We start from the raw sequence: 27053 nt of genomic DNA, 5'->3' as shown, positions 1-27053 counted from the left end.
TTGCATAAAAGTGCGCAATAGAACTAGTCGAGAAAAACGCTTCATGAAGTCCAACACAGTTGTAAATATTTACGGGCGTGGATCCTACTCATCTCGTCACACATTTTTTTAAACAAAACATACATAAACTTCGTATGAGCAATTTTCGGACACGAGTGAAAGGCGACGTCAGTTAATCACGTTAATGAATAATGAACAATAATGGCGGGTGAGTAATATGGTTCGCGTAGCTCGGCGGTTACCGGCCATGAGATAGCTTCCACAGAATTACCCACGCACACGCCCCGGGAAATATTTTATCCAACGACATTTAATAGTCTTCTCTCTAAAGAGAATAACCATGTTAAGGGATTTTAACTATTGTTATGAAACCAAAACCGATCCAAAGAAAATATAAAGAAATAAGAGAGTTAATGATTTCTTACACTTACGCGAATAGACATTAAAATAAAACTATTTTATGGATTTCATCGCGGTTTTTTATTTCATTATTGTCTCCCGATGTTTCGAAGACTTTGCAACCTTCGTAGTCACGGGGCGGAGAAAGATTTTTTTCCTTCAAATGATGTATAATTTTATAATGATAAGGAAAGAGTTTAATCGCATCACGTATTACTTACTGATTTTGATGTAGATTTGATAGCATTTTTTTTTCAATATTTATTTTGAGATATTGATTAATTCCGGTTATAGCAGCCGTGTTTTCTACCGTCACTCTTTACACGTAAGCTTGTCTGAACTATCTAAAGTTACGTTAATAAAGAGGAGTTATTGGTGCTTTGAATTATTATAACGTGCTCATGATTAAAGTGGTGGCTGTTATGCATGCTGTTATAGAAAAAAAATGCATTCGTTTGGAGTTAAGGTTATTATTGATTCCCGTTTCTTGTTAATGACATTACAATACGTAAAAATGAACTGTTGACTAAAGGCTAATTATATCTGTACACCGTAAACCACAATTATTTGTTTACGCAGTTAAAGCCCGCAGTAAACGCGACGCAGTCGTGAACTGTGAACTTTTGTATACGTTAACAAAATTTGTAATTAAAGTCGCGTATGTAATTATACGTGGCCGCGCTGAGCACACAAGAAAACCGCGCATCTGCTGCAACTAGTTAGTTTGAAAGGTGTCATGCAACTCTTATCACCATAGAAGGTTCTAAATAGTAGATGACACGATAACGATGATAGGAAAGTGTTATTCTACTCTTAAAACTATCCCTAGCAGCAGATTATACTGTAAACACTTTTACGTATTGAGTACACATTTCTAGTTACCATTTAAAATCAATATTTTGTTATATTTCGACATACTTGAGGTTATTTGTGTAGTTTATTTTGATTTGTTATTAAATCAGCGTTGTTTAATGAGTTCGATTATTTTTGGTTTGCGGATAATTTTGTTTTGTTTTGATGAACATGACTAGCCGGCATGTGTTGTTCTAATTAAAGAATTCTATTTTGGTGTAGCTGTTTAACTAGAAACTTGTAGGTCAGGTGGTGGAATGCAGTATACACCGCGTTTAGTATTATTTTATATAAAAAGGCCATCAAACAGGAAAATAGGCTATTCCCACTTTAAACTTTAATTTCACTGCTAAAAGATTTTTTTTAAACTTGAAAGGCAAAGTGATCCCACAGTAAGTAGGATTGGATCCAGTAGAATGTCGACTGATGAGAGATGGTTGCCTCTCGGCACTCCACACTATTATGCCGGCTTGCTGGGACCGGATATACACAGGCTGATCCCGGACCGCGACACACTCGTGGGCCACTATGACGGGTTTTAACACTTTGTTTATGGTGGTTGCAATCCGGGCGAATATAAAATATATCCTACCTCGAGCAAAGATGTTTAACTTTGACGGATACCATCTTTTTGATTTTCCTCTCTTTTATAAAACAATGTGAAGTCATGATTGCAAGAGATTACTGTGGTTTATATTGCTAGAGGTGTCATAGATGATTTATTGTTTTTCAAGGAAAAAAAGAAGACTAAGGGAAGGACAGGAATAAATATAAACTTTAGGCTAATGCCACATCAAAGTTATTCTCTTAGTGGAGTTAATGATCTATAAAGTTTTTAGAAATGACAGGAATAAGTAGTTCAGAAGTCAGGGAAGGAAAGCGACTACCAGAAATTGTTGCGAAATTCACATAGCATTATAGTAATTTGCCATGGGTTTTCAAACCTGACGCACAACCGTTAACAATTCGCAAGTTTATGGTAGTTTTCCTTTCAAGGACCGGCTGAATCATCGCACTCAACCGTCAGCCGATTGGCGAGGTCAAGGCAGCGCCTTGGAACGGTTAGGCCTAGACAGACATTATTTTATATTTTGATTTTAATCACCATTTATGATATATTCGATAATTTTTTTTGATAATTATTGTGATTTAAAGGTTGGTATAGTTTTAGTAAAAAAAAAAACTTTGATTTGCTTTAATTTCTCATTTTTAATCAATATGTCAATTACCGTAGAATTTATTTCCGTATATTATGTTTTTTGTTTAAACTAATTTTACTGTGTCTCTAATTCTCTAATTGGGTATGAATAAATATGTTATATGCGTAGGTCCAACGAGTGATAATATCTGTTTGATGTGCATCGAATGCGCGATTTATAACTTATAATATTAGACACTTGTAGCCTCGGTTTTACACATTTTTTGCAAGTTTGTTTGTACGAGTGTATTATAATCGCGACTATAATGTATGGCTATTGTCATTTTGTGAAGTGACGTCATATAATCACATTTTTTATTTAGAAAAGAATTTGTTACCGGAAACGAGGACGTGCAAAAATTTTATTCGCATTAATCTACTAATTGGCATATGCAGTTAAAATTTTTGTCTAGGTCTAGTATTCGCAAAAAATGCATTTATTATTTCACTACTTAATAGTATTAGGGATTTGCTGCCAACTAGGAAATCTTTTTATAGCGATTCAGCAATACTTACCATTTATATTGCCCAAGATTACTTATCGCTTTCTACGTGTTGAGCGTTGTCCAACAGTCTGCTCTGTCGACATATCTGATTTTTCCTGTTGCCTAATATTTTAATATTTGATACTTGTTGAAATGTATACCAGCATTATACTTACTGGACAATTTGCTATAAGGTCAATATCCAGGCAAACAAATAGTATTACTGAAGCAATGTGACCGATCGAAGATCTAGTTTTTCAACTATGTTAGGCCCATATGTTATTGTTCCAGATTCGCCAAGGAAGCCCCGTTATCACAGGATTAATAATATGTGATAACAACTTTACTGCCGGCAGTCTACCAGATGTATTAAATCGTAGCCAACTGGATAGAGCTGGAAAAAAGTCGCTCCTACAAAAAAAGGGGTTACGTTCAGTTAAAGTCGTGCATGGCGTTTAACACACTAGCGATAGCCCGACCGCTAAGGCAATTACTTTGATAAACACATTTTTAGAGAACGGATTGGATGCCGACATACATATAATATATGATATTGACATCGGCATACTGATAATTCATAACATTAATAAAAATGTTTATGCTCCTAAGTCATACGAATTATAGTGAGTCAATTATACCTACAATAATTTAATTATCTGCGTTGTTCTTGTTAAAATACTAATTATCATATAATCGTTTTGATGTATCTTACTGTAAGCCTATATTCGACTTTTAATAAATAAACTATAAAACAAATATAGCAAGACTGACACAAATCTGCCGACCGTCGGTAGAAGCAAGATTTCTCTATCAATATAGTATGCGGACACTATACCATCAGTTGCGGTAGTCACCTAGCGGTCCTAGAATAAGATATAAATTTCTTATTGCTTTTGACGTCACACAATCCCTTTACCCGCCAAGGTTTTGGTCTTTACGTGTCTCAGTTGCACCTGTAAATTGGTTTTTCCTTAAAGCATATGCATTAGGCACTGACCTGATTGACTTACTTCTTTGAATCGCCTTGTTACGTGACTTACGCCGCGAATCGAATAGTGAAAGAATGCACTGATAAAGGCCGGTTGCTATCTGATCAGAAAACAAGGCATCGGCAGAGACACGTCAGTTATTAATTTGTAGTGCTATTATAGAGATAGACTCAAACATACAAAGAGATTTAATAATTTTTATATGGTAAAGTCATTCTATGTACTTGATGGTGCTTGGAATGGGGCCTCATAGAGTGATGACTGACTAGAGATTGATTACCCCTCGGCTGTCGACACGATTTTGCCGGCCTGTTGGAATCGGATACATAGGCTGATCCCTGAACGCAACACATTTACGAGAATCACCATGATCGTTTTTACACATTGTTAACGGTGGTAACTATCCGGGAGAATAAAAATACCCTACTATCCTTATTAAGATGCTCTCAGCAAAACGGCGTGCTAATCGTATTTTTAGAAGCTATCTATGTACTCAAAATTTATAAAACATATAGAAAAATAAATAGATATCACATTTCTACAATATGTTATCTTAAATTTGATAGTTTAATTTTTTTTATAGTGTGGATATTGTGTCATTCATTTCGCAATAAAAATGGTTGTTTCAAAATTTTAAAATGTTTGTTGTTTTCTCCTCTCAAAGTAAACATCATTTTAATTTGAAACAGTAAACAATTTAATAAGCGATATTTTGGTCGACGAAAATAAAAAAAAAACTTTTTTTTAAATATATATTTTTTTATATTCATAAATCTGTGCATATTGCCGCCATAACTATAGAATGAATGCTGAAGGCAGTTTGCTCGAGGTAGATTCTTAATAATTGGCTAAGATCATTCGAAAGAATTGTCTTATTCCTTACACATGCATATCACTTTACAGTTTAACGGCAACTAACTTAGATTCCTTATTATGTAAAATCATAATATTATTTTTTACTACTTACTTTAGACTTTTTACTACGTACATAAAACAGCAAGTATTAATAACCATAAGTAGCATCACCAGTGATGGACAATGCAATGTTTGTAATGGTTGCCATGGATAGACCCACTTTTTGTTGTTATTTACGCACGCATTTTTTGTTCTTACGTTTATAGTTAACCCGGTTTTCATTCGACACCATATTTAGAATTCTATGAAGAATTTCTTATTAAAGATTGGCTTGTTAAACTTTATGAAATTAAACCGGAGTGGTGTGCTAGAAATGGATTCTAAAATACTTGTTCTTTTTCAGGTCAGTGCCTAATGTATGAAATATTCGGTAGGTGTTATGTATACGAAATACACACATTGGAGTTTGATTGGGGGTGAAAGATAGGCGGTGGTAAGCCCATACCATTACTTGATCTCCTTGCTCATTTACTAGGTTGTGATATAAATTAGGTTTTATGTTGCATACTCTGTGGCGAAGAGGGTGAGCCGATTATAGAGTGGCAGGATATGGGTTTGATACTCAAAAAAAAAAAAATTTCGATATCAGCATGCTATTTGTCTCGGGTATGATTAGTGCCAGATTTATTTTTGTCCCACCCCACAAGTCCCGCGAGCGTGTGCCTATTTTTTGGGAGCAAAGAAAAATTTGATTGCAACCATTGGTACGTAACATGTTTTTTTGATTACAGGTTGATGAATTAAAAAATGTTCTGAAATAACTGCGCCGCTTCTACTTTAAAATATGCCGCCACTTAAGTCGTTGCCACGCTTTGGCCTCGGCCTATACGGCCTGTTTACAAATCCAACACTGGTTATTACTGGGGCAACATCGCAAAGACCTACGTAATTCATACTTACAAAATCTTTTCTTGGTGGTAGGATATATTTTATATCAGTCCGGATAGCGACAACCGTACACAAGATGTTAAAACTCACCATAGTGGCCCACGAAGTGTGTCTCGTTCCGTGATCAGCCTGTGTATAACCGGTTCCAACGCGCCGACATAATTGTGTCGACTGTCGAGGGATAATCATCTCTCGTCAGTTAACATTTTATTGGACCGCACTCCACTTACCACCAGGTCCACAATGCCCGTATAAAAAAATCCAATGTGGGTATGTGAGTTCATCAAGGGACAATATAAATTTCCCGCCTTGCGCCTAGTCATGTTTTTATTATAATTGACGTAATTACGTTTTAAGATCTGTATCTGCATGTTTATCATGTCGGCAACATTCTTTCGCATTCATTATCAACTGCCGTGGATAATATTATCACATTGCATAGTTTGCAAACCAATTTGTCATTTTAGAGATTAAATTAATGCATAGGCCGTTGACCCAAGGAACGAAATTAAGAACAATGCGCTAAAAGGAGGTGTCTTATCCCTTTAAGGAAGGTAGAGCAGGTCATATTCCAGCGCAAATACTTACATCGATATGTTATTGTGTCTTATCTAACAACGAAATTTATGACTTCAAATTTTTTTCATTAAATGGCGTGACGACTGCAAAAAATCTATGAAACTATGAACACAGTCTATAATTTTGAACTACAAATCGTTGCATGGGACCGCAGTCTGTTCACCCTAAACCCTAATAACCTTAACTTAATAGAGCATGCACTTGAATAGGCGGCATAAATTAACTTCTTTTTTTATTGCTTTGAATAACGAGACGAGCTTGCCGTTCGCCTGCTGGTAGCCAATATGCCCATAAACAGAGGAACCACCATCCAATAACTTGACTTACAATGTATTGTTTAGTATTCCACTGCGCTCGCCATCTTGAGACATGAGGTGTTAAGTCTTATTATGTTTTTTTTTTAATAGTAAATACGTTTCATACTAGAAACTTATCAAAAAATTATATTTATAATGCATTAACATATAAACCTGTATAACAATTACCGTGGTTTAACACAAAAGAAACAGAAATAACCTGCTGTCAGTTCTTCCCAAAAGGCAAATTAACATACTTATAAAAATACTTATACATTAACGCCATCGAATTGCAGGTACCCAATAAAGTCAAAATTACCATAGAGGTATACCTAACAGTTACTAAGCTTTTAGTTGCGGTTAATTCCCCATGTTTTCCTGTACCGATGTTTATGTGAAATTAAAGTTTTACTTGCATAGTTGCGGTCATTATCATAGTTTCGTAAAAGGAAAATGTATACGATTTCTATGTACCATTTCATTAATCAATTTCTTTGGAGAGTAAAGCGAAAACTCTGCAATAATTCAGAGGAGAAGAAATGTAAACAATTGAATGTTTATTTTTAAATAGAGTTGTTACACGAAATGCTGTAGTGATAATTGAAAATCGAGTTCTATTGCATGTATCAACACTGCTCTGAGGCTCCTGGTTCGAATTCCGGGTAAATTAATATTAGGTTTTTCTGCTCGGATTAAGCCCGGAGTGTGGAATTTGTACTTGACTAGTAAGGGTCACTCCTATCACACAACGAGACGGAACACACGTGGCGAAAAGTGGGTACCTTAGCTACCACTCTGCCAAGCCTTTTGGGGATAAAGGCGTGATGTCTGTTTTGTTTTACAATATAGATAATTTAAAATGGGTAGATAGTTTTGATTTAGTGTTTCTCATCCCTAAATACAGTACAAGTGCTATTTATGTAGGCTCATCTGAGATCATCTTCATTCCTTAAAGAAATATCGGTGCACAAATTCTTAGCCCTCTATTAAACGCTTCTGTCTTTTAAGGTTACTATTTCATTCGCTATATCTCTTTCTTTTAAAGTTGTCTCTTCATTCACTTATCTCTGAGCTGTAGGTAACATTATCGGTTAGGGTAATTTCTCATCAACAGAACTTGCTAATGGTTTCAACTATGAGCAGCCAATAGCCAATTTTATAATTATTTTACTTACATAATATTAACTTCTACTGAACAACATTTTAGAGACTAAAATGCAATGAAGAAGATACAAAATGAATGCTCCGGGATCGCTGAACTACACAAACCAATCATAGATGAATCATAGCTGCAATAAATTTTGGTTCAATCGAAACGCCCCGAGGTATTGGACATCCTGGTGGCGATGAAAAAACTGGAATTCCCTTGCAAGCACCGACGGACACGCATATCACATGCTTTATGATAGACATCATATTGTATAAAGAATAAATAATGTAGATCGGATAAAGCTTTGTTTCGTTTGTGCTATGTTTAAGAGTAAGTAGCGTTTTAATTGATGTGAATTATTGTTTTAAGTTACTGTATTAAGTTATATATGTATCTTTCTTTTCAAATGTCTGAAAATGTATTCGTTTATACATTTTTCTTTTTTTGTTTCCTTAATTAAGTCACTAGTAAAACAGATGTCAAAAAGTTATTGAACTTTACTTATATACTGTTGAAAGTCAATAATACTCTTACCCCCTTATTCATAGACGTTTTTTATCTAACGATCGAGTAAGGCTGTGATAACAAGTCTGTTTCTCAGTGCTGACGGCATGGCAGTTTTCGCAGTGCGTTGACGTAGGGCCGTTGTGATTGGCTAATATTAAAATACAACAATAATAACCAATCACAACGGCCCTATGTCTATTTCTCAGTGCCGTTGGGCACTGAGAAACAGGTTTGTTATCACAGCTTTACTCCATCCTTAGATAAAAAACGTTTATGAATAAGGGGGTCAGTTTATAGTTGTTTCAGTAATGAAACATATACATTGGAGTATAAGATTCGCATAAAAGAAATAAGCACTTTAAATATTTTTAAAATTTATCAAATACCTCGTGTTTCTTCTGTTGTAACTGCAAATCTATTAACAATACATTAAGAGAGAACAGATTTTATTAACAAAGTGATAAAGTGGAGTATTAAATAATCGTAATTGTCACTACGAACAACGAATGTAGGAGTTTTATTGCCTCTTGAATCTACTCGGTCACTATAATTTACGATCTGTTGTTTTCGGGGAATTCTTTATTGAATGAAATAGTAATAGGATACGTCTGTGATTTAGAATTATGTTTTATTATGAGATTAATTCTAACTTGAAGTTTTACTTGGTTCTGCAAATATACCCATTGTACATGTATTAATTTATCAGTATAATTAAATGCGTATTGCAAATATCTTTTAGGATCATACTATGTGCTACCGATAAAACGGCCGAATAATCATCAAATCAACTGATTAAAATATGCAGTTATCATCAACAGAACTTATTTCCTTCCAGCGTGAATGCTCCAGTATTGGAAATTACGTATGTAAAGACATATTCACCTATCTTATCACAAAAAAGAAAAAAACTTGACGAACCACAGTAGTTTTACTATCGCTTAAAGATAAAGATCAGAGACATGGTTTGATTAAATGTTGCTCGCACCAGCAACGGGGCTTTTCCGGAATAAATGTTCAAAGTATGCCATTATAGTATGAAAACGCTATTGTATGATAATCCCGTATATTTTGTTATGTAATAATACCAGGCTTGAATTATGCTGAACGCGGCCTTCCTCTACTACTGAGAGGATTTAGGCCTAGGCCATGCTAATGCAGCTTGGCAGACTTCAGATATCTTCGGAATTCTTATGGCGAATTATCATGTGCAGGTTTCTTTAGGTTTGTTTTTCTTCATTGGTAGAGCCAACGTAAAAATGTATAAACAATACGAAGATAATTTTGAAAAGCCATAGGGCCGCGGAAATTTGAACCTGCGAATGTCTGTCTTAGTACGTTTCATTCCCAACTAGCCTATCGTATATTTCTATATTTGTGCAAAATATTATTAAAATCATTTCAACGGTCGGTGCATTTAATTCAAACTACATAAATACACATAATATATAATGTGTGCAAGATTAGTAAGAAGTAAGATTAGTTCCACAAACAATAAACTAAATAGACCGTCTACTCACTAATCTATGGTACTGAGTCAAGTTCTGGGTAAGTATTAAAACGCAGGTTAGATTCCCGGCGATAAAGCGTTACTCACTGTAGCTGAAAGAACATTACTCGCGACATCACCCGCGCACGCGTCGCTGACTCATCACTCAACAGATTAGTTATTACTACTTGAAAAGTGGCGATAGTCTAGTTGGGTGTGAAGCGGACTGTCAAGACGAATGTCCGCAGGTTCAAATCCTAAGGGCACACACCTCTGACTTTTCTAAAATCATGTGTGTATTCTTTGTGAATTTATCGTTCGCGTTAACGGTGAAGGAAAACATCGTGAGGAAACCTGTACATCTGAGAAGTTCTCTATAGGAATTTCGAAGGTGTGTGAAGTCTACCAACCCGCACTAGGCCAGCGTGGTGGACTAAGGCCTAATCCCTCTCAGTAGTTGAGGAGGCCCGTGCTCAGCAGTGGGCAAGTATATAATACAGGACTGATATTATATATTATTATATATACTTGTAATTTGTACATATTGGATAACATTTGCAACAAGATATTGACGAGTACCAACCACCCATATAATGAAACCCATTCTATGTAACCAGCGCATCCATTTTTCTGATGGTGGTAACTTAACTTTGGGTAAAAAGTTATTATTTCTTTCACTAGTATAGTATGATAATAAATGTTTAACCGCCTTCAAAAACCTCTACACACTTAAAACTAATTTAAAACTACCGACTACCAAACTATAGATTACGAACTTTGGTGTCGGTGACTAATTAAAATTAAACATTGTTTTCGTAAATTTGTTCATGTATTTATCTGGCTTAGCAAATTTTTATAGGTAATGTTAAATTATTTTTGGTTTTTAGTGATTTTAAAGACGGTTTAATATATTTTAAAGTCGATTAAAAATAGAATAACTTATTGGATTGGGACAGGGATTCAAATAAATTGTGTGGATTGTGTTATTCGTTAGTTTTCTCATTATATAGTTGTTTAAAAGCACTAGTAATTAAATCAGTTATTTGGGAAAGTGGCACATAAAAAATTCCAAATCACTCATTAACTTAGCATGGAGGTTATTTGTGAACTTTTTTGAGACAAAATGCGTTTATTGTTATCTTCTGCCTATTCTTTTGGTGATAAATAAGCATGAATATAGGCATATGTCGCAAAGCAATCAATGTCAGTGAAGAAATAATAATTTATTTCTTATTTTGAACGGTAATACTGGATTATTTCACATTCTGTTTTTAATTTCGTTTCAGCGATAAGAACGTTCGATGAAAAGGTAATCAAAACGGTATTCCCATTTTTGTTTTTTACTTCGCAGACGGGGAGGTGTGGGTCAGCTGATTAACAATTATTAATGATCACCACCAGCGATAAACATGAACAGAACAAATGCCAAATGCTGAAGAACTTCATGGAAAGTTATGGGTATTGGTTAATTTTAATCTAAATCATAGATTTTCTTGATAAAAAATACTTTTGGGATTGAGTCTAAAGTAAGTTTTATGACTTGTGAACTAAATAACAAAAAAATATTTTTTTTTTGGAGCCAGGTAAAGATTAAGAACTTTTATACATGTGATAAAATAGCTTTGTGTAAAATCATAACTGACGTATACGGACCAAATAGTTATATATGGCTTTACACACCATGACCATCACAAAAGCAGCCTTTGACGTCACACTCCACCCTATTGTGAAATGCGCGAAAACTAACACCTAACTGAGAATTTGGTTTTACCAAGTCCCAAAACGTTATGTCATTGCAGACGATTCATAGAATTGCTCTTATTTTAAATCTGCCATTGCAGATGGTTCTTCCAATGACTAAATGTTCAAACAAGACGATTTTTGCCGCATCGTGACGATCGGAACGTTGGTACACAGACTATTTACTGATGTTGAGTAAAATTACTTTAGTCAGTATGACTGTTAGTAAATTCAAATTTTGACATACAAATGATTGATGAATTATATAAATAACTTCCTCACAAAACAGAGTTTTGATAATAGCTCTTGATATCAGTTCAATGGCGGAAAATCGATGCAAAATATTTTTAGGTACGATTATCAATATTGCATACATTTATCCTGTATTATTTTATATTCCATCATCATTATCACGAGGTAGGCATATGCTTCAGCTATGCATTACATGACGCACAAATCTGATACCCAAACGATAAACTTCTTAGTTACAATAAAACAGAAATGATTGGAAGAGATTTCGGCACTATCTATTGCATATTTAATTTTTATTTTGCAGACGTAGCATGAGCTTGCTATTTTCATATTCACTTTACAAATTATTGTATCATATGACTTTCTTCTGAGGCATATTTTGGATACAATGACTAGCCAATGTGATATTGGCTCCTTAACGATTAAATTTAAATTTAAATTTATTAATTACTTTACATATTCCTCAATTATTTTTCTATCTATGTAGTTCCTACAGTACGGTCACCAAATTGCCTCTAACATTAAGACTGTGTTAGAGCTGTGTTTGTTAATTTTAGTACTAGACCTCTATTTATGATAAAATATTTGATCTGCCCCTCAACTGCCTTATCTCATTGAACTTCCTCAGATTGTATTTGGTCCTGGGTGGTTTTTGCTACTATAATTCTCGAATAAGGCACTGTTCCCTAAATATCTGGACCCGTAACGCTTCTTGATTACTAAAGTTTATATCTATGATTTCCAAAATCTATTAGCCTGGACAGTAGTCATTAGATTTTAATAACACTACACCTTTGGATATAAAATCTGACTAAATAAATACTGTAACAAATCTGAGGAAACCTTTCATTGGATTGAATCATCCGTCACAGCCGTAGAAACTTTCTCCCATTTCTGAGAACATACTACATGCCGCATGCCAGTATAGTCGGCCAAGGCCATGACACGGATCTGTTCACAATAGGAAATAGTTGTTGAGGTTAACTTCTTTTTGTGACCTTCACTTCTTGAATGATGCAAAAGTTATCAGTATTGAAATTTTGATAATTTAAGTACAGTTTGCAGCTTTAGGAGTTTACTGTTGATATTATTCATTTTTAATTGATAAAACATGTAAAATCCCAAGTATTGTCGACTACAAGATATGTTGTGTCTCTCGACAGGCGCCACCTTTCTGTTGTAAAGGAATAGATGCACTCAACATAAATACATTTTTAATTAAATTGGGAACATAGATTTCCAAAAAAATGTTTTCATCATCATATCATTATCAGCCTACAGCTGTCCACTGCTGAACATAGGCCTCCCCTAAAGCGCGCCACGCTGTTCGGTCCTCCGCTCTCCTCATCCAGTGTCCACCGGCGATCCTACGAATATCGTCGGACCAGCGGATCGGAGGTCGTCCTACGCTACGCTTACCGAAAAAAAAAATGTTTTATATAAATTATATTGTGCTTTTTATTAAAAAGTTAATCTACAACGTTAAATAAAAAAAAATTGGTGGAAAGTTACTGAACTCTACCCGAGAATGGAAAAATACAAAATTTCACGTTGACATCGAATACAATATCTTATCAATATGAAGCCGAGTACGATTGCGACTTCAAATTAATGCTTGTTTGGGGGACAAAGCGGCCAAACAATTATCTCATGAAACGTATGCTGTTTAATTTATAAAAAATTGTAACTGATATGTTTTTATCTTGATGGAGGAATGTGACGAAATCAGTTTTTCATCCGATAAAAGTTAACTGATAATTACAAACAATTCGCAGATTAAACCGATTTGCAACGCAACAGTTACTACCTACGTTATATTTATGAATGAAACGATTTCTGTAATTACAGTGACATAGGTCGTCAAACAAAACGTAACTTTACCGCTTTTGTACTAAGTTCACTATTATATGGCAAACCATTACAGTTATACTATCAATAACATTGGAATTTAAATCTTATGCCTCAAATAATTCAATTAAAAATACAACACAAGCTTGCTGAACTTGCGACATTCTACGTCTATTGCTGTCTCGATTTTACACACCAGGTACTGAATTCTAAAATGTCCTAACTATACCTTCTCTTTTATATCGGAAAATAAATTCTATGATTAATTGCTGAAGGTTGAATTTACTTTGTAGCTAATAATGATATAGAGCTTTGTATTTCTGTGAAAATCATAGTAGCACGTGGCGCGGTCGTGAGTGCCATCCGGTGTAACTACTTGACCGGATACAGCAATGGCCTTGTAAAGCCAAGAGCCAGACATGTTTACTGTTACCGAGCTCTTATCTACCCTCTAGAGGGACGTGACCAAACGTCGCGGGTTCGATGCTAGAAATGGAATCATTGCGCAATTTGGGTTTCGGGGCAAAGTTCTTTGATAGCCGCTATCATATAATATTATGAATATCAAGATACACGCGAGCGTTGCGTGTACATTTATGTCAATGAACCGGATAAAGGTTTCAAATTTATTTAGTGTTTTGAAAATCTCATAATAAGTAATTACATATTTGTTTGTGTATATTGTTCATCTATACAACCAAATTAAAACTAATAAGTACTAAAAACCACCATACACCATGAAAATATATGACGATAACTTCCCACAAAAATGTAATTATAAAACATACGGTATTTGTAAAAATGTCTATCTCCTCCATACAGATAGTTAAGTTAAATGCCGACTGCGCGGTGAGACAGGTTGCATCAGATGGTGAAAGCAGTTCTCGGAACTGGACCACGGGCGCCGATAACATCATTTGGACAATATAAGCTGCTAATGAGGAAAATGTTATCAAAAATAGACCATCTGCAGCCAGTACTAAAATAGATCATTTTATTTTTAAATGCGTGTGTTTGCGGCCGACATTTTAAAAACATTAATAGTTTATTTTAATGAGTATATTTGCGGCCAGTCTTTCAAAATAGATTTATTTTTCGCGTGTAAATATATTTTCCACTCTTAAATATATAGGATCAAAGACATCGATGTAATGTGTGTAATGCGTGAGCGTGATGTTTCCTAAAAACGTTAATTTGACATAAATATCAAGCGTCCACTGTATTTCTGTAACATTCTTCAACATTCTATGGTCTATTGAAATAAAAAAAAAATATTTCTTGTATACCGTAAACATTTAAAATAATCTGTTTGGTGAAGTGCTCAGTCCGGGCAGTAAGTATGTCATCTCTATAATGACGGGCTATTTAAAGGGGTAGGTTGAAGTCTCGTCAGAGGAAGCCCGCAGCCGTCCCTAATGCGCCGAAGAGGGCCACCGCAGAGTTTTAGCTGGTAGGCCGTGCATAGGTTAAGTTGTATATAGGGTTAGGGACTCGGCCCGGCGGTCGCCCGAAGGTCACCATCAAATCCGGGCGGCTCAACGCCGGGCCGTAAGGCACGGTTACCCCAGCATAACCGCTCAGTCGCCCCCCGCGAAGGCTGGGCGGTAGTAATAAGGGACTTTCTCCGCGAAACCAAAAAAAAAAAAAAAAGTTAAAGTCTGAAGTAGAGGCCGCTGTCGACTCCTTCGTATCTACTAGTTAAGTCATCCGTGTGAACTCCATATGGAATCTAAATAGTCATAGAATATTAACCCAGAACAAGATTCGAAACACATCAATGACATAAAACGTGCCAAGACTATTTACTAGTAGTTAGTGATGACGCTATAATACTTTGTTACGAAACTGTACAATACCGTGAATTTGGCAAAACCGTATTACATCCGGAGTGTCACTGAAGTCATTGTAATGCTATTCAATCGATCTTTAACCTTATTGGGTATTGATAGAGTGCATAATACATCAACGATTGATTTTACAATTACGTCAGAAAAATGTTACCGTAAAGAATTCTTAGAAGGTAAAGACGTTAGAAGGCACTGTTAGAATGGTTAGTTCAGTTTTAGTACCCAAACCCGGATCATAGCTGGGTATACGTCTGTAACCAATCCCGGATAAGATCATAAACTATAAATAGCACATAATTCAGAAGTATTAACCGTTGAGTATTTAGAAAGGACATTATTAGAACGGCACGTGATGCCCTGCACATAGCCGTTCTAATTGCCATACCGTTTCAAATATGATTTTTTTCTGGACGTTTTATTATAAAACATAATGGCGAGACGTCGGAATATGCACGTATCTATGGAGTTCTACCTCGCATAAGCGGAGATAAACAGAAATACACTATCCAGAACTTGGGATTACAAAGCATTACATACCAATCTTCATACTATAGTAAACATGCAACGTTACCATCTCATTGCTGTATAAAGAGGGCCGCGTTGATGAGCTTCCTTGTCAACTAACAACTCTTGCATATCATACGAGACTTTGTCGAATCGCGGTTTCAAATATCGCATGGAGCGATCTCTCTCTTCCCCACACATCATTACCGCCGGAGCCCCTAAGGCAACGCTATCTCTCCATTTTTCTTCTCGCTTTACACCAGCGATATTTCTAAATTACAAGACGCTGTGAGGAGATCACAAGCTTCTCACAGGGCATTATTTAGAAAGACAATTGGTCATAGAATTGTAGTTCAGGATTCAAGTAATTGACGAATCAATATGATGTAACACAGGAATTCTAGACAATCTTGCGTAGAAACTGTCTGCTTACCTTGAACGATGTGACTGTCGGCACGTATTGGACGTCACACAGATCACGTATTCTTATGCCTGGGACAATTGACACGCGTCACATGGCCTCTGACATCTTTGGTTTTTGGGGATTGTGATCTTGAGCAATAATTAGGTAATTGTCAAATCTGATGAGTAATTCATTTGAATAGTGGTAGTCTCGCTTGAAATTTTGTCGAGTTGATGTCGCTTATTGTGTTACCGTCAAGAATGCCAGCAGTATGTGCCGATGGATAACTTCGTGTAGTGAATGTAAAGCAGCGTCGAAGAGAAAACTTCAGATCTATCCAAAATTCCATAGTTTAAAGTTCTAAGTACTGTTGATATTATTCATGAACGCGATGATTACTCTACTCGTCATTTTGTCGTAAAAATCCCGCATGCCTACATAATTCACAGAAGCTAAAGCAAAATAACCATTATGACTAAAGTCAAACAGCCGAAGACATGTGTTTGTGTAAAGCACGTCACGTGTGACGTTCAGGGCTGTCCAAATAAGTAAAAATGTGTCTAACTGTAAATTTAGATAAGGCTCAGTCTAAAGATACTGAATGCTGCGGCGCCTAGAGGTGACGCAGGCGTGACTGTTTACACACTGCACCTCATGAGAAATATTATAAGGAAGTTGTTTTTCGCCAGAAATATGACAGCTTATATTTCTTAATACTTCGTCTTAAAAAAAATTGAGATATTTTGATGCACACTTAATGCGATTACAGCTTTAGACAATTAAGAAATGAATTTCGTTATGGATTTGTCTGAAGAGGCATGATTAACTAAGGTTAATTATTTCGTCTACTTCTTGCCCTGTATGGTGACACCAAAGTATAAAACCTACCTAAGCTTTATAAAAATCATTCGATATACAGCTTCAATTTGTTCTTCTATATGTTAAATCACCCTAAATTCTAATATTGTAGGGAAATTATAAATAAGTGCATCGCACAAAAAGATATTAATACAACTGTCACGACATTGTAGACTAGGGCCTTGGGTATGACAAGAATGAACAAACACAGCACAGGTGGGCGGTCTAGATCGGAGCTGACGAAATACCGATTGCCGATTACTTTATTTATATAACCATATTATTCCAATATTTGAGGCAAATATTTGAAACTCCGGGTACGCAGCCGCATTATAAGTAGCAGCTTTTAAGCAGCAGAAAGCTATGAAATCGCCTGTTGTATTATAAACTAACTAACCCGATAAACGTTTTTCTGTCTTAGCTATAAATATTCAATTCGAACTTTAAAGCTTTATGCGAGATTAAAATATTTTAGATATTATGCATTATATTAGTTATATACATTATATTATTATTATATAGTCCTCTGACGAGAGATAAATTCCCTTCGGAAGTTGACATCATTATGCCGGTCTGCTGGTACCGGATTATATATAATATTTGCCATAGGGGCCACTATGGCAAATTTTAACACCTACTGTGGTCCTATCACAATCAAGAAATTTTAATTATCCTTAAGTTTTCTGAAATATTCGAAATTTCTGCGCAATTTTCTTAATTTTTTTTCTGTAAGAACCTACTACAAAGCATTAGAAACTTAAAAAAAAGATGCATCAAATCGGTTAAGTCATTCTTTAGTTATGGCGTGACCAAGGTAATTAGAGATGCATTGTTATATTATATAGATTCGATAAATGCCGATGAAACTATCACAGTTAATAAGTGCTACAAATTAATGTGTAAGGAAATGCTGAACCAGTATCAAGCAGGAAAGAATCTCAATATTATAAAGCTATTACTCATATTGATATTGATTATAAAGCTAGGATTGCATAATGTTAAATAAACGGACGACCACACGCTATCATTTCATTGAAAGCATGACAGCCAAATATTTATGTAAATCAGTTTACAAAACAAATTGTTCAATCATAGAAATTCCAACGTATGACACCATGATTGTAGTCGCTGATAAATTAACACACGCGATATAAATTTCAAAAGTCATGATCGTTTCTACATATTGTGAAATTCCAGAAGCCTTCAACCATCGTCTTTCATTTACCACTGCTGCGTAAATGCCCGTAAATGACACAATTCCAGAGAAATCGATTGATTCAAAGATGAACGAAATCCTGCTTAAACTCATTCAATTAAAATATATTATTCAATTAAGTATGACTGCCTCGGTGGCGTTGTTGTAATTTACAGGGTATGGGTACAACTTCCTCGTTGATGTCCTGGGTTCGAGTCCCGTGGCCGAAATCTGCTAGGAAGGACTCATTGCAATAAGTAGGTGTCCCTGTGGCTATTTTGCTAGCTTGCCGTAATCGTTTCGTGGCCAACTTGATAGCTGTTTTGGAAAATCAAAGTGCCACACTAAAGTTCCTTCATAGTTAAAACAAGCTATTATAATTGACAAATTTACTCATCATATCCTAATTTCAATGGTTTTCCTTAGATTATGAATTTAGAGAACTTCCCCGAGATACTTCAATTTCCTGTACCTTTACTTATTCGTTTCTATAAAAAATTTCGCAGTTTACATTTGTAATACAAATGGGATTCGTAAGACTTCGAAACATTTTCCTACGTGCCCTTAGTCATACGGTCATTTCATGACCATGGTAACAGCTATCGAACATGACATAACTGGTTTACGACGGCCATAAGGAACAGTTTCAAACACAGGCTCCAAGCATATTTGATTTGTTTCCTTATAGTGTCCGTAGTGGCACGTATACTGCTGTATGTGTATGGGTAGTCAACATTATCATCTCTATAATATTATTATTGTTTGTTGCTTCATCCCCGTGAAGGTCAGAATAAAAATAATCATCATATACATATCATAAAATTGTAACAGGCCGATGTCTATGCATTATAATTATTGAAGAACAAATTATATTGGGAGTCTTTAACATGTTTTAGAATTTTGACTATCTGTATGTTTGTACACGCATCACGCTATAACTACTGCATGGAATTTAAAGCAGTTTTCACCGACGTATTGCTAAAGGTTTAACTTGAACTATAGGCTTCATTTTATTCCGAGAAAATATAAGGCGGGACGTTTATCACGGCGGGCGGCGCCGCGAACAAAGTAAAAGAAAAATTATATAGGTCATGGTTATCAGTGCTTTGTATTATTTAAGAGTTATTTAGAAACAGTCCCGTAACTTCATATTTCCCAATTCTTAACGAGAAACTTAACTCTAAGTATTCTATACAAACACCAGAACTTTTTTAAAACTCCAACAAGCAGGACGTCCTTGAGCTGCCAGTTGGGGACCCACAGTGGGAATGAACGGTCATATCTACAATCTAACACTGGTCACATACACCTTATCACTGACGTATCTTGTAGCACCTACCTCACAGGCATGTCTCAACTTGTCAGCACGTAGGTATACGTGTGACTGGTGAGCAGGACAATCGTTCATCTAAACCTCACGGGACAATGTACAGATATGAATGTTTTTTATTATTTTCATTACTATAGCTTTATGTTTCGACATTGTAGCCGTATTTAGAAATTGTTGTCAGTAATAGTTATAAAGCGGCGATAGCCTAGTCGGTTGCGGAACGGACTGCTGAGAAAAATGTCCGCAGGTTCAAATCCCAAGGGCACACACCACTGATTTCTATAAAAAAAATATGTGTATATTCTTCGAGAATTATCGCTTGCTTTAACAGTGAAGGAAAACATCATGAAGAAAACTGCATACATGAGAAGTTCTTTTTAGGAATTTCGAGAGTGTGTGAATTCTACCAATCCGCACTACGCTAGCGTGGTGGACTGACGCCTCATCCCTCTCAATAGTAGAGGAGGCTCGTGCCCAACAGTGGGACAGTATATAATACAGGGCTGATTTTATTTATTATTAATATCAATATAATTATAATATATGCATTTGGTAACTTAGGTGAACTAACTTGCCTTATGATTGGTCAAAACAATAAAAGTACTTCTTATATACCAAACTAGCATTTGCCTGCAATGCAGAAGTATAGATATGTACTGGGATTATTGAGTTCAGAAAATTAATTAAAATGGCACCTTTTCTTTAGCATTTCGTACGGTTAGTGGCACTACCGAAGGATTAAAATCAAAAAATCTCCTAACCATTCCCCGTCCCGTGTTTTCTCCTTTAAATATAATTGCAATATACCCCTATTTCCTCCGACTGTGTCCACATATCGGCGGTATTGGTCATTCATCAGATAAATTAAAACTAACTACACTGAAAATTCAAGATAGCTGTTAACCTTTGCTCACATTTTCCATTATAAATAGTAAACTATGGAAATATTTAATTAGGCTTTATCAGTGTTCGCGTCATAAAAAAATATTCCGTAATTGTAAGAAAAGTTATCTTTTAAGATTCAAATATTTTCGCATTTAAGTCCGATAATGTTGATAACACTATTGATTAAAATAACTTCAATTTACTTATTTTATAACAAGTACTATCTGTATCGATAATATGGCTTTTCATAAAAAGAACATGATATTTAGGGGGAAAAGTGTAGATATCTACAATGCAACAAAGTATTTTCTATGACTTGAGTCTTTTATACATTTTTTTACGAGAATAATGAGTAAAATCCTCGTCACCAATGTTAAATATGTAATTATTTAATGCAAACTCGTTGACAGTTAAAAACGCACTGACATCTTTATTGTGACAGGTCTAAATCTGCCAGTCATATAAATAAAAGAGATATAAAAAAAAAACTCGAACTACCTAATAAAAACTTTATTGTCGCATGAACAAATATTGGCACAGATAATCGTTGTTACTGATCCCAGAACAATGACAAGCATGATGCTTGAGTGCATGTTCAGAGCAATGTTTAGTGACAAATTGTTGGTACTATGGAATGGTCTCAGAAATGGAAAGAAATCCAACTCCACCCTATCTTTCTATTTAATTAATTTCCTTTCGGGATAAAGACGAATTAGTTTTCCCTGAGACTCGCCGAGCATTACCGCTCAATATCATAAAATGCGAGCCACTGCTGATCCTGGCTTACAGGAGTTATAGTGGTGGGCGTGAGAGCGAATCGAAAAACATCACACGCCCAATAAATGAATTTGTTAATTTGTGTCGATGATCGTTACTATGAAATTACTTTCTATAGACTGTTATCTCCGCATTAATAACGCGCGATATTAAATAAAGGGGACAATGAGATGATTACTTTAGTGGTAGATAGAGCAATTCGTTTGTTCCCAATATCTCCTAAATTGGGGCAATACGAAGAATTATACTTTCCACGGTCCCCCAGTAGGAGGCACATTCACAAAATGCTGGTCACGTACAGCTGCAATCCTCAATATGATACCGAAAATTAATCAGTCAAAATAAGTTATTAGTAAGCATGAATTGAAAAAAGCGATTGGGGTCGTTTATTGAAAACACCAGTAAAACGATACTCACATGACTCGGTTTCTGATACGCATACAGCTAAAGTTTGATAAACATATTTAAATTCGAGACATTGGCATAGGGAGATAAAATATTTCGCACATTTATCATTAACATTTTGGCTCGCTTCATTATTTTTATCTGCTTTTGAACTGACCCACAGCAACTCGTGCGACACTATCGTTATGAAATGTTATCGCATTGTTTCTGATGTTTTCCTTCAATCCGATACATTTTTGCATAATTGTAGTTCAATACTCGATAATTTTTTTACCGTTAATTCTGTTTCTCGCAATGGTAGGTCACAAGATAAACTTTACGGATTATGATAGTTGTGTGCGTGATAGTGGGTAACATTGGTGGTGGTATATTGTATTCTAGATTGCTTACGGTTCATAAAAACTTGTTTCAACGAGTCGCATGCTGGGACTACCCGCTAGACATTTAGTATGACTTCGGCGCCATAAAAATCGCAATCCGTAACATCTTTCGTTGTTCGACATAGTATTTGCACTTCGATGTAATCCAGCGTACTAAGTATAATTTAAAAAAATAAGAACTACTTATAGTAACTTGATAAGCACGCAAGTCCGCCACTATCGGTCTACGTATCATCGCTGTGTGAAAAAATATAAAAATATTCAATTAGTCTAGGTACATCACAAAATACGAAAAACATAATTTAAAGTTCTTGCATAGTATCCTATTAATATTGAACTTTCAAGAGCGAAAGTAACCAATTACCATCAGGTGGGGTGCTAGCTAGTCCGCCTTCGAAGTAAAAGCCCCTGAACGGATTTGGATCCCGCTCTCACATAACAATACTCATGCTAAAAGAATAAAAGTGCATTGGTACAATAATATTATTTAAGATCATTTATGTCTATGTATGGGGCGATAGGATAGTTCGGTGTGGAAGGGACTACCGAGACGAAATTAAGCAGGTTCAAATCGCAAGGGCACACACCTCAGACATTTCTATAATTATGTGTGTATTGTTTGTGAGCTATCGCTTGCTTTAACGATGTAGGGAACCATAGTGAGGAAACCTGCATACCTGAGAAGTTCTCTATAGGAATTATGAGGGTGTTTGATATCTAACAACCCGTACTAGGCAGCGTGGTGAACTAAGGCCTAATACCTCTCAGTAGCAGAGTATGTCCGTGCCCAGCGTGTGCGTCTCTCTCTCTCTCTTTCTTTCTCTCTCTCTCTCTGTGTGTGTGTCTGTGTGTGCGCGTGCGTATGTGTATGTGTGTGTTTAATATGTGTAGAAGTAATTGAATGTTAGATTATGAATATATAAGTAAATAATAACCTGTGAAACTAACCACTTATTACTTTTATTCCGGGAAATTCCTTTCACGCGGTCGTAGCTTCAAAACCGAACGAAGTCAACAACCTTGATCCCACAATGACGACGACGATTGTGTAACAGCCGGCTTCATTAGAGGAAACCAACTAACCGCATATTAACCAGCTAAAAATAGAGCTGGGAACTGAGGCGGTTAGCAGCCGTTATCAGTTACGAGTATTTTGGTAAACGTTATCTCCGAGTTGAATCTATTTTAATTTTATCTCACGGGATGAGTCAGTTTGTTACGTTTGTAGTATTAGGTTAGTTTTTATGTGACTTAATATACTTATGACATTGAATTCTCAAATGGTACATTACAATGTACTTGATGGCAGATACTTTTTGTGTAAAAGGCTAGTAAACAAGACATTGGACCGCCCAATGTTAAGTTATATCTTCTAATAAATACCCAGGTCTTTAAATAAGAATACGCTGCCGTCCTAAAGGTAAAGAATAGGGAAGGACAAGGAGGCACGGTGTAGACATCTAAAGATAATCTTAATTTAAAGGTTAATTTTGGTCTTTTAATTACGTTTCTGTTCCCTCGTGTTAGAATAATTAATACTTATATTTCAGTGTTTTGTAAATAGTCTTCAGTCTTCGTCTAATTTAACAACTGTTTGTTTTAAACTCTATGCTGTCCAACTCCGTCATATGGGAAAGCCATGACTAATATGACACGTGATTAAGAACAATAATGCAATGATATAGTCTACAGTAAGATAATATTTGTTGAATGATCAGCGGTTGAATACCTCGTGACATTTCTTAGAAATGCTATAAAATCCCCGTATCGTTTACTTAAAATATTATTTTATACATTCTGTACCTAATTACATAAAATTAAATAAATATAAATAAAAAAACCGTGGGTAGAAAATATAATTCATCGTCTCATTTATTTACAGAATTGCTTTCAAATAATTCTTTGCTTGCCAACTATACCAACGTATTCACATTCACCACCACATGTTATAACATAAGATGTCGCGAGGCTATTGAAATTAAAAAACACCCAAATTTCAATAGGGAAGATGGTTGGAAGCTTGCACAAGCCTGGGATCCTGTTCTACATTTAATTAAATCGGATCCCAAAAGACCGGCTGCCAGACCTCAAGACACTGTGAGCTCATTCTGCGTAGATCGGACCGTCAACAGATAAAATTTTTAAAAAAAGTTGTATATTTGAAACATGTAGGTAGATATTGTAACTTTGACTTTACGGATGAACAACACCTCAGTCCCCCCCGTGACCATGAAGGCTGCAAAGTCTTCGAAACGTCGGGAGAAAATAATAATATAAAAAACCGCGATAAAATCCGTTTAAATAGTTTTTAGTTTTTATTTCAATGTCTAACATTCGCGTAAACATAAGAAATCATTACATAAGATGTTGTTATATTTTGTCACTTCTTTATATGTTTTATCCTTTTTTGTCTGTTTTAAGTTTCTACTTATATTATATCTAAATAATATTAATAACAAATATTATTATTTTTGCCGCTGTACTAATATATAAATTTGCATGCTGTGATCTGCCATAATTGAAGAGGCACGTCACATTGCTAATTGTACAAATGCTGACATTATATTTATTATATGCCGTGTATCCTTCGTTGGAGGTCCTTAAATAAATAAATACAGTTCTATCATACATTGCTTTTTTCTATTTTTCTTTCTGTGAGGTCCAACATGGACTTTCACTTGCGTCATTCCCAATTAAAAAAAGGCCTTTTTTAATCTTTACCTGTCTCACTGAAATCGTTTCAATTATCCTCAAGTCGTGACAGACAGACAAAGGTTTTCAATATGTATAGATGTCACCTGTGTTTCTCATGTGATCATGCACCGAATACCAACCATATCTAAAGATTAAGCATTTACGTCAATTACCACGTACTGAGCGGAAACTGATAGGACTTGTTATTGACAACTCTGTGCGCTGGGTTTCGGTAGGCAGCGGGCGGGAAGCGAGTACTTACTTTAGGCTCACCATGCATCTCTCCAATATCCTAGAGGATGTATAGATATCTCCACACCGCAGTGCCGTAACTTGGAAGATGCCAGCGTTGCCCAGGTACTAAGCGGAGACCCTGGAGGTGCGCAGATAGTACCAAACCTGGAACAAGTTTTGGGTCATGCATCGGTCCAGTTACTTATAAAAGCGTCGTATAAGTCAAACGGTAGTGTGAACTACTATTATATTTCAGATTGTAAGTCACTATAATCGGTATAATTACTGCGCTATATTAAAATGGAGAAAACATTTCACATGGTACAAACGATACTTATCTAAAGCATGACTCTACCCCTTTGAAAGTGTGATAATCCATACATAATATATAAAAAAATTTAATATGTATGTTACGCTTTCACAGCTGAACCAACGAACTGATTTCGATGAAATTTGATATAGAGATAGTTCGAGACCATGAAAAGGACATAGGCTACTTTTATTCCGGAGTATATATTGTGGGATTTTTATCCCGGTAAAGTTTTTCACGTGAGCGGAGACGCGAGCAAATGAGTTGTTATTAATAAAGTATAATTAGTGTCTTGCTTTGTCATTCCCAAATGATGTTGCATGAACAGTAATGACATGATGAATGACACCTACTGCTTGTAAGCGACTTGTAATACAAGTTCTTAAAATAAAATCGCTACTCTACACGCTGTTACCTGAACCGCGGACTAACAGCTAATAATTGCAAAAACGGTTTTATAAGGAATTCGTAAGGTTAATTTACTTTGTAAGTTACTATGGCGATGCATCGACGCCTGTAATTGCTTTGACATCGCGGTTTTCAGAGAAAATATAGAGGAAAATGTTTTAATTTTTATAGCAAAATGAAGTCATACGCGCAGCAGTGTCATCGGAGTTTCTGACGGTAGAATATCCGTACTTTGGAACGTAAGGGATAAATATTGTTTGAGACTTTAAAATAAGATAATATAGGATATACATGAGACTGCCTCGGTGGCGTAGTTGTACTGCATGCGCGGTACGGCAGCGCTCTGAGGTCCTGGGTTCGAATCCCGGGTCGGGCGAAGTGATATTTGGGTTTTTCTGCCCAGTATCAGCCCGGAGTCTGGAATTTGTGCCCGATATGGCGATAGGCTCGCCCCCTATCACATCATGGGACGGAATACACTTGGCGAAAAGTGGGTGCCATGGTTGCGCCTCTGCATACCCCTTCGGGGATAAAATGCGTGATGTTGTGTGTGTGTGTGTGTACATGAGGATACATTTTCCTTGTTTTTAGCGGGTGGAGGGGTAACATATTTTGTTGCGTGATCTTTACCTGCGTATAATAATTTATTAGTCGCATCAATTTCCTTCTAGTCCCTAAAAATCTTGTACGTTATTCTCGGAACCTCGTGTTCAACTTATGACAACTGATAGCATTGACCTTTTAAGGAAAATATGATTCATCTTCAACAAGCGGCTCCAACACCCTGAACGACGTAAGGAGCAAGTCACAGAGGAGTAACAGACGGGCCATGGGTTCGATCCCACCCTCAAAAAAATCATAAATATATTACAATTATACAGTTAGTTTATACCTACCTACTTGTTTGTAGAAAACAACTACTTCTTTGCAGAAGTGAATTCTGAAAATTGCTGTGGGCTAGGAAACTAAATTTGTTGCAGCGACAACAAAAACACTCTTTTTCGCCCCATACTATAAATAAAATTTTTAGTTCTATAAATAAATCCCAATATAATCCATAAATCCCAAACTTTAAACAAATATTTACGGATCATAAAATGTTTGTATTCTATATTTATCATTAATAACATACGTTTCTATATAATTCATACGTTTTTTCAATTTCAAATATTTCGTGTTCATTAATGTTTCCTTGCGGTTTGTGGCATCGTTTGGTTCTACACTATTTACTGCCTGCAA

General features: G+C 35.7%; 1 long non-coding RNA gene across 1 annotated transcript; it reads left to right on the top strand.

The window, feature by feature from the left end:
• Positions 1-4981: 4981 nt before the first annotated feature.
• LOC119190176 lies at positions 4982-8052 on the top strand. Its single transcript, XR_005112803.1, has 3 exons — positions 4982-5271; positions 5570-5755; positions 7809-8052. It is a non-coding gene; the product is annotated as an uncharacterized LOC119190176 (long non-coding RNA).
• Positions 8053-27053: the final 19001 nt, after the last annotated feature.

The sequence above is a fragment of the Manduca sexta genome, chromosome 22 (genome assembly GCF_014839805.1).
Source record: "Manduca sexta isolate Smith_Timp_Sample1 chromosome 22, JHU_Msex_v1.0, whole genome shotgun sequence".
NCBI classification, from domain to species: domain Eukaryota; kingdom Metazoa; phylum Arthropoda; class Insecta; order Lepidoptera; family Sphingidae; genus Manduca; species Manduca sexta.
Note: the sequence above shows the minus strand (reverse complement) of the source record. Positions and strands in the feature narration are given on the sequence as shown.